We start from the raw sequence: 10,332 nt of genomic DNA on the forward strand, positions 1-10,332 counted from the left end.
GCGCAGTGAACGCCGTAAAAAAAAACCTCAAAAACACTGCCATAATTACTGTTTTTTTGGTCACTGTCTTCCAAAAATTGAAATAAAAAGTGATCAAAAAGTCGCATGTATCCAAAAATGGTACCGATAAAATCTATACCTCGTCTCGCAAAAAAAAACAAGCCCTCACACAGCTCCATCGACGAAAAAATGTAAAAGTTATGGCTCTCACAACTTGGCGACAGAAAAAATACATTCTCTTTCCAAAAGTAATTTTATTGTGCAAAAAGTTATAAAAAAGTTCTATAAATTTGGTATCGCCGGAATCGTACTGACCCGCAGAATAAAGGTAACATGTAGTTTATAATGTACGGTGAACGGTGTATATAAAAAAAAAAGTGGCACAAGCTGGGCATGACATTTGACACTGAATTGGCATATCTAGGGAAACTATTTAATTTGTACCTTCCGCAGCGCAATCATTTATGGAAAAGACACGTGGGGTGAAAATGCTCACTACACCTCTTAATGAATGCCTTGAGGGGTGCAGTTTCCAAAATGGGGTCACTTCTCAGGGGTTTCTTTTATTATTTCACATCAAAGCCTCTGCAATTGTGAACCAATACTTTATAAGTCGCCAAATTAGGCCTCAATTTTACATGGTAAGCTTTCACTCCTGAGCCCTGTCGAATGTCCAGGCAAAAGATTAGGGCCACATGTAGGGTGATTCTAAAACAGGGAAACACTGCATAATAATTGAGAGCTGTCTTGTTATGGTGGCACAAGCCGGGCACCACATATTGGCGTATCTAAGGAAAAATTCCCATTTTCATTCTCCCACATCGTGTGCACACGAATTTCTGCAAAACACCTGTGGGGTTAACATGCTCACTACACCCCTAGGTGAATACCTTGAGGGTGTTGTTTCCAAAATGGGGTCACTTCTGGGGGGGATCCACTGTTTTGGTCCAACAGGGACTTTGCAAATGCAACATAGCGACCAGAAACCAAATGCAGCAAAATCTGTACACCAAAAGCAAATGCCGCTCCTTCCCTTCTGAGCCCTGCCGTGTGCCCAAGCAGCATTTTACGACCACGTGTGGGGTATTGCCGTACTCCAGAGAAGTTGCTTTACAAGCGTTGGGGTTCTTTTTTTCCTTTATTTGTTGAGAAAATTAAAAATTTGGAGCTAAAGCTACGTCTTATTGAAGAAAAAAGATTTTTTTTATTTTCACTGCCCAATTCTAATAAAATCTATGAAACACCTGTGGCGGCAAAATGCTCACTACACCCCTAGATGGATTCCTCAATGGGTGTAGTTTTCTCAATGGAGTCACTTTTTTGGCGTTTTCACATTTTGGGACCTCAGGGGCTTTGCAAATGCGACATGGCCTCCACAAACCATTCCTGCTAAATTTGAGCTCCAAAAGCCAAATGGCGCTCTTTCCCTTCTAAGCTCCGCCGTGTGTCCAAACATCCGTTTATAACCACATGTGGGGTATTGTTTTACTCGGGAGAAATTGCTTTACAAATGTTGTGGTGCTTTTTCTCCTTTAGTCCTCGTGGAAATTAGAAAAAATTAGCTAAACCTACATAATCTTTGAAAGAATGACGATTTTTATTTTCACGGCCTACTTCCAATAATTTCTGCAAAAAACCTGCGGGGTCAAAATGCTCACTATACCCCTAGATAATTTCCTCAAGGGGTGTAGTTTCCAAAATGGGGTCACTTTTGGTGGCTTTCCACTGTTTTGGCACCGAAAGAGCCCTTGAAACCTGACATGGAGCCTAAAATATTTTCTAATAAAAAGGAGGCCCAAAATCCACCAGGTGTTCCTTTGCTTCTGAGGCCGGTGCTTCAGTCCATTACCACACTAGGGCCACATGTGGGATATTTCTAAAAACTGCAGAATCTGGGCAATAAATATTGAGTTGCGTTTCTCTGGTAAAAACTTCTGTGTTACAAAAAAAATAGAATAAAAATGAATTTCTGCAAAAAAAAAATGAAATTTGAAAATTTCACCTCTACGTTGCTTTAATTCCTGTGAAACGTTTAAAGGGTTAAGAAACTTTCTAAATGCTGTTTTGAATACTTTGAGGGGTGAAGATTTTAAAATGGGGTGACTTTTTGGCGGTTTCTAATATATAAGGCCCTAAAAGCCGCTTCACAACTGAACTGGCCCCTGTAAAAATAGCCTTTTGAAATTTTCTTGAAAATGTGAGAAATTGCTGCTAAAGTTCTAAGCCTTGTAACGTCCTAGAAAAATAAAAGGATGTTCAAAAAACGATGCCAATCTAAAGTAGACATATGGGGGATGTTAATTAGCAACAATTTTGTGTGGTATTACTATCTGTCTTACAAGCAGATACATTTACATTTAGAAAAATGCTAATTTTTGCAATTTTTCACCAAATTTTGGTGTTTTTCACTGGTAAATATTGAATTTATCGACCACATTTTTCCACTATCATAAAGTCCAATGTGTCACGAGAAAACAATCTCAGAATCACTTTGATAGGTAAAAGCGTTCCGGAGTTATTACCACATAAAGTGAAATATGTCAGATTTGAAAAAATGGGTCTGGTCCTGAAGGCCAAAATGAGCTTGGTCCTGAAGGGGTTAAAGGGCCAGCGCGCGCACATGAAAACAATGTTCATTAACCCACATGATTTCCTGCCCTATAAGAATGCCCCAGCCCTTCTGATCCTTGCCTGAGCGTTGTTAGTCTTTCCCTGTCTGTCTCGCAAATGGTCCCTTAGTGTCTCCCGTTCCAGCTGTTACCCGTGCCCTGTTACCGTTCCTGTATTCCACATTGTTCCTGTGCCTACCCGTGTTCAAGTGCCATCTGCCACGTCAAGTGCCATCTGCCACGTCAAGTGCCATCTGCTCATCGGATACTGCCCGCCACGTCTGGCGCCACTTTCCGCACCTGCCTCCATCCGTGCTGAAGCCAGAGTCACCGTCCGGACTATTTCAGGTACCTAAGCATTACTGTCTGCTATCTTACTTTCACATAGACTGTGACCTGATCAGCTGCCTCCCCGCTACGGCGGAGCGGCCTAGTGGGTCCACAAACCCAGTGTCCGTGACAGTACGCTCAGGCCATGGAACCCGCTGGCCAGCCCAAGACCCCAGTACAGAAGATTCAGACAGAGATGCATGACCTACGCACTCGTCAGGATCAACTCCTTGAGGCGGTGAATTCTATTCTGGTCCGCCTGGATCTACTCGCTGTTCCACCCCCGGTTCTTCCTCCAGAAGCTGTTGCCGTGCCACTGCCTGTTGCTCCCCCTGTTTGTTCCGGATCCTCAGTTCCTCTGCCTCTTCCTCCTCGCTATGACGGTGACCCCAGAGCATGCAGAGGATTTCTCAATCAATGCACGGTGCATTTTAGGCTACGGCCTCATCTCTTCCCCTCCAAGGAGGCTAAAGTAGCGTTCATTATCTCCCTCCTCGCATGGGCAAACCCCATTTTGGAGCAACAAGGACCTGTATCCGCGGACCTAGCCTTGTTCCTGCAGTCCTTTCGTGCCGTTTTCGAGGAGCCGGGTCGAACATCCTCTGCCGCAGCCACTCAGTTGACCCTCAAGCAAGAAGGCTCCACAGTAGGGGAGTATTCGATCTCCCTAGCAGCCGAGCTGGCATGGAACAATGAGGCACTGGTGGCGACCTTCTGGCAGGGACTGTCCTCTCACATCAAGGACGAACTGGCAGCCCGCGACCTTCCTTCTACCTTGGATGCCCTCATCCTGTTAGCCACCCGGGTTGATATGAGAATCCGGGAGCGCTCTCAAGAGGTTCGTCAGGAGAGCCGGGCCCACAGACCTGCACCCCCTGCCCAGAGACCACAATTGTCCACTCCTAGTGCGCTACCTGAGGAACCCATGCAAGTAGACAGAGTCCGGTTATATGAACAGGAGAAGCAGCGCAGACGCTCCTCTGGACTTTGCATGTATTGCGGCCTCAAGGGTCATTTTGTGCGTCAATGCCCACAGAAACCGGGAAACTCCAGTACCTAGGGTTGGTTGGAGAGGCAACTCTAGGTGGAACGTCTCCAAACGTTAAAACCTCTTCCAAATTATCGATACCTGTGGCCATCGTCACCGGACAGGCATCACATCCTTCCTCCGCCTATCTTGACTCTGGAGCGGCTGCTAATTTTATCCACCAAGATCTAGTGGATCGGTTTCAACTACCCACAGTCCGTCTGGAGAGACCCCTGGCAGTTGCCTCTGTGAATGGTCTACCGCTGCCTGATCCAATCATGCTCATCACTGAGCCGGTGACATTACGGGTCGGAGCTCTTCACTCAGAACAGATCTCCTTCCTGGTACTACCCAAGGCTATCAATCCTATCCTGCTGGGTCTGCCATGGCTCCGTCTACACGCCCCGACACTCGACTGGAGTTCTGGAGAAGTTCTTCAATGGGGTTCCAGATGCCATAGCCATTGCCTGTCACAAGTCCGTCCTGTTGTGCCCCCTCTGCCGCAGTCACTCTCCGATCTACCTTCTCAGTATGCCAGTTTTGCGGATGTCTTCTGCAAACGAGAGGCTGAGACGTTGCCTCCACATCGGAATTATGACTGTCCCATTGAACTGGTTCCCAATGCTTCTCTTCCCCGTGGACGAGTATATCCTCTCTCCTTGCCAGAGACTTTATCGATGTCAGCCTATATCAAGGAGAACTTGGAGAGGGGTTTTATTCGAAAATCTTCCTCCCCGGCCGGGGCAGGATTCTTCTTCGTTAAAAAGAAAGATGGATCTCTCCGACCCTGCATTGATTACCGTGGTCTCAATCAGATCACGGTCAAGAACAAGTACCCGTTGCCACTCATTTCCGAGCTGTTTGATCGCATACGAGGAGCCAACATTGTTTCCAAGCTAGATCTGCGAGGGGCCTATAATCTAACCCGGATTCGCCGGGGTGACGAATGGAAGACGGCATTTAACACCCGCGATGGGCACTACGAATACCGAGTGATGCCCTTCGGACTGTGTAACGCTCCCGCAGTATTTCAGGAGTTCGTTAATGACATCTTCCGAGATCTCCTCTATACATGTGTTGTAGTTTATCTCGATGATATTCTAATCTTCTCCCCAGATCTGATGACCCATCGGAGGCACGTTCGTCAAGTTCTTCTGCGACTAAGAGAGAATCGCTTGTATGCCAAATTAGAGAAATGCACCTTTGAAAAGAGGTCTCTGCCCTTCCTGGGATATGTCATCTCGGATCAAGGCCTTAAGATGGACCCTGAGAAGTTAAAGTCTGTCCTGGAATGGCCACGTCCTCAAGGCCTAAGGGCCATACAGCGGTTCCTTGGTTTCGCCAATTTCTACCGGCAGTTTATTCCGAACTTTTCTTCTCTGACGGCCCCCATCTCTACCCTTACCAAGAAGGGTGTGAACGCCAAGGTGTGGACTCCGGAGGCAGAGTCTGCATTCATTAGCCTCAAGAAAGCCTTCACTTCTGCTTCGATCCTCCATCACCCTGACATATCTCGGCAGTTCTCACTGGAAGTGGACGCTTCTTCTGTTCCAGAGGAGCTCCAAAGGAAAGGCAGTAGTGTGTGGCTACTACTCAAGACTGTTTTCCTCTGCTGAGCGCAATTATTCCATTGGAGATCGGGAGCTACTGGCTATCAAATTGGCCCTGGAGGAGTGGAGACATCTTCTGGAGGGCGCTGCTCACCCCATTCTGATCTTCACCGACCACAAGAATCTCACTTACCTTCAGTCCGCTCAAAGACTGAATCCTCGTCAAGCCAGGTGGTCACTGTTCTTCACCCGTTTCCAATTTCTGCTCCACTACCGTCCCACTGACAAGAACGTGAGGGCCGATGCCCTGTCCAGATCATTCGAAAAGGAAGATACGGTGGAGTCCCTTCAGACGATCATAGACCCATCCTGCGTTGTCACCGCCAATCCTCTGCAGCTTCAAAATATCCCTCCAGGGAGAACTTTTGTTCGGTTGGCAGACAGAAAAAGAATTCTCCGCTGGGGACACAGTTCTAAACTAGCTGGGCACGCCGGTGTCCGTAAGACCCAAGACCTGATCGCTCGTCACTTCTGGTGGCCCACGCTACCTAAGGATGTTCTGGACTTTGTCTCTGCTTGCACGGTGTGTGCCTCTAACAAGGTGGCTCACAGCAAACCGGCCTGCTTCAACCCCTGCCTGTACCCAGTGCCCCCTGGCAGCACATCGCTATGGACTTCGTCACGGACCTTCCTCTCTCAGCAGGATGCAACACCATCTGGGTGGTGGTGGACCGGTTCCCTAAGATGGCACATTTTATCCCGATGATCGGCCTACCCTCTGCTCCTCGACTGGCAAGCTTCTTCATTCAGCACATCTTCCGCTTGCATGGCTTGCCTCTTCACATTGTGTCCGACCGGGGGGTTCAGTTTACCTCCAAGTTCTGGAGAGCCCTCTGTAAACTCCTGGATGTGAGTTTGGACTTTTCCTCTGCCTATCACCCCCAGTCCAATGGGCAAGTTGAGAGGATCAACCAGATCATGGAAAATTATCTCTGCCACTTCATCTCTTCACAGCACGATAACTGGGTACAGCTTCTACCATGGGCGGAGTTTTCTTATAATAACCACACAAGTGAGTCCACCACCTCCACTCCGTTTCACATCGTGTACAGTCAACATCCCAGAGTTCCTCTTTCAGTGTCGACTACATCTCAGGTACCCGTTGCTGACTCTGCATATGGGGACTTCCTGCAAATCTGGCAACAGACCCGGTCCTCTATTTTGCAGGCGGTAGATCGCATGAAGCGTAAGGCAGATACCAAAAGAAGAGAGCCGCCTCAGTATCTTCCTGGGACTAAAGTCTGGCTGTCCTCTCGAAACATTCGCTTGAGGGTGCCTTCATACAAGTTTGCTCCCAGGTTCCTTGGTCCCTTCGAGATCCTGCAACAAATTAACCCTGTTTCCTATAAGCTGCGGCTGCCCCCTACCCTCAGAATCCCTAACTCCTTCCATGTGTCCCTCCTGAAACCAGTGGTCCTGAACCGCTACAGCAAGACCTCTAGTTCTACGGTTGCTTCCAGCGGTCCTTCTGATGTATTCGAGGTAAAGGAGATCCTGGACCGCAAGAGGGTTGGAGGAAGGACTTTCTATCTGGTGGACTGGAGAGGGTTTGGTCCTGAGGAGAGGTCCTGGGAGCCAGACGAGAACCTCAGCGCCCCTACTCTTATTAAAAAGTTCCTCTCTCACTCTGGTCCCAAGAAGAGGGGGCGTAAGAGGGGGGATACTGTAGCGCCCATGGCCGCGGGTTCACTCACCTCCCGACGCCCGCAGCCATGGATCTGTGAGCGCTGACCTCCGTCTCCCTCCTAGGAGATGCCAGCGCTCACTTCCGCTCCGTCCGGCCGGGTCCCGTAGGGTGCGCGCGCCCGCTCTTAAAGGGCCAGCGCGCACATGAAAACAATGTTCATTAACCCACATGATTTCCTGCCCTATAAGAATGCCCCAGCCCTTCTGATTCTTGCCTGAGCGTTGTTAGTCTTTCCCTGTCTGTCTCGCAAATGGTCCCTTAGTGTCTCCCGTTCCAGCTGTTACCCGTGCCCTGTTACCGTTCCTGTATTCCGCATTGTTCCTGTGCCTACCCGTGTTCAAGTGCCATCTGCCACGTCAAGTGCCATCTGCCACGTCAAGTGCCATCTGCCACGTCAAGTGTCATCTGCCACGTCAAGTGTCATCTGCCACGACAAGTGCCATCTGCCACGTCAAGTGCCATCTGCCACGTCAAGTGCCATCTGCTCATCGGATACTGCCCGCCACGTCTGGCGCCACTTTCCGCACCTGCCTTCATCCGTGCTGAAGCCACAGTCACCGTACGGACTATTTCAGGTACCTAAGCATTACTGTCTGCTATCTTACTTTCACATAGACTGTGACCTGGTCAGCTGCCTCCCCCGCTACGGCGGAGCGGCCTAGTGGGTCCACAAACTCAGTGTCCGTGACAAGACGGAAGTCCCTGAAACGTCAGGATGCAGGATTCCTGCCCCTATAGAAGGGAAGGACACTGCTCAAAATGCTCCAATATATGAGATCATGCCCGCAGGGCCCATATGGGACCCCTTTGCAATAAGTGCCTCAGGTATGGCGGGGGGTCAGCTGAGTGATAGGAGTTCCTCTCCTACCTTCTCCATATTTTCGGTGGACTCAAAAATTTAAGGATATGAGAGTCCCAGTGGGTCTCTGGCGACGCTGAGGACTGCTGAGGCCACCTCGGGTAAGATTATAAAGACTGTCTCTCCCTTTTTCTCATGGCTGAGTTATCTGGTCTTTCTTTGAACGTGAGAAGCGTGCATTCACAAACGAGAAGAGATGCCCTTTTTAATTATCTATCTGCTTTTACCGCCACTGTTTTTTTCCTACAGGAATGCTGCATCCCACATCGCACGAGCTATAAAAAATACAAGGAAGACTGGAGACTCGGACCTTCAGTGTGGTCCGGGTCTAACGAATCTAGAGCCACAGGTGTCGCTATTTTATTCACGTTTTAATTGACAGTTTTTATGAAATTTTACCAGGCAGACTTTTAATGGTTAAAGCTTTTATAAACGGTATTAGATGGCAGTTTTTTTAAATTTCTATGGGTCCACGGACAAAAACGAAAGAGCTAGAATGCTAGGAATTTTACCCTTTTTATTAACGATTCAGAGCCACTGGTTTTAGCAGGTGAATTTAATTGTATTTTAAAGGGGGAACGCCGGTTCTCTAACTCAGTAAGTAGAAACTACGATAAAACCTCTACATTATTAAAAAAAATTGTTACTGAATTTAGACTTACTGATGTTTTTAAAAAATGCAATAGTGACTTATCTGAAGAGGCCGGCGTCACCTGGAGCAGCGTGAATTGTAGCTCTTATCAAGTACTGCCTTTTAAATGTGATATTAATTCTAATGTGTTTTCAGATCATAAATTATTGTATTTTAAAGATCCGCAAATTTTATCTGATTTTATCACCTTTTATAAAGGCTGCAGACGGGTAAGACATTCTAACATGTCCATAGTCTCTTGGTGGGAGAAGATGAAAATAAAAATTAGAGTCTATTTTATTAAAATTGGGAGGATGAAAGCAAGAGAAAAACATGAATTTTATGCAAATTTGAATACCCGTCTGCAGACCCAATACAAATTCAGAGAACAGAGTATGCAGGTGGAGAAGGAAATTATGGAAATTAGGAAGTAGATGAGATCTCCCAGTGCCTGGAGCAGAGAGGTAAGGAAATTGTCTTCCGTTCCATAATAAAACACCTCAAGGAAAATGAGACCTGCTCCAGGTACTTTTTTAAGAAAATAAACGATAAGCATATCCTGTTAGAAAATATTGATGGTGAGACAGACACACAGAATATTTGAAAAAAGGTGCATAGTTTTTCTGCGGATCTTTTTAACCAGTTCAGGACCGGGCTATTTTGCGCCTTCAGGACCAGACACCGTTTAGCCCTTTTTAGCATGTGTTCGTTAAATGGCTATAACTTTTTTATTTGTTGGGCTAACGACGTGATTTTTGCGACGTTTTTTCCGTAGACAATGCAGGTTTCTTTTTTTATCATTTTAATACACACCTTTTTTGCTATTTTAGAATTTTTATTCATAAAGTTTGAAAATAATAGTAAAAAAATAAGCGTTTTTACGTTTCAGCTTTTTTTTTTGTTTGGTAATAACATAGTTTTACCCTAAAATAGACCTTTTATTTGTGATCGTCATTGTCTACTGTAAATTTTAATATATTACATGTCTATATTAGGGTAATTGGGTCAGCTCTAGCGTTACAACGATGATTGGCGGGGGGGGGGGTACGTTTTTTTTGGGGGTGGGTATTTTATGTGTATTACATTTTGTTTTGCACTTTACTATTTTTTTATAACTATGGTCTGTCCCCTCAAAGGTCAAAAAAGACCTTTGGGGAACTTTATATATTTTTTTTCTTTCTTATACACCAGTCTTTCCCCCTGTAACTGGAGCTGCACAGCAGCTCCAGTTACAGGGGAAATCAGCCCTCTCATAGTGACGATTGTCACTAATAGGGCTGTGCTGGGTCTTGTAGGACTCAACATCAGTCTCTCAGTAACGGCACCCGTCGATCATGTGACCAGTCACATGATCACCGGGCGGAATAAAGACAGTGGCGCGGCCGCTGCCTCTATTCCTATACACAGCGTTCATTGAGCGCTGTGTAAAAAGACATCGGAGAAGACAGAAGCAGCGAAAGCTGCTTCTATCCTCTCCTCAGGGTCCCCGGCAGTCACTGACAGCCGGAGACCTGACATTCAGCTGCCCGATCGCGCGGGCAGCAAGTTAGAACCCGAGCCGTAAAAAGTCCATGGCTCG

This window comes from Rhinoderma darwinii, chromosome 5 (assembly GCF_050947455.1).
Source record: "Rhinoderma darwinii isolate aRhiDar2 chromosome 5, aRhiDar2.hap1, whole genome shotgun sequence".
NCBI lineage: Eukaryota > Metazoa > Chordata > Amphibia > Anura > Rhinodermatidae > Rhinoderma > Rhinoderma darwinii.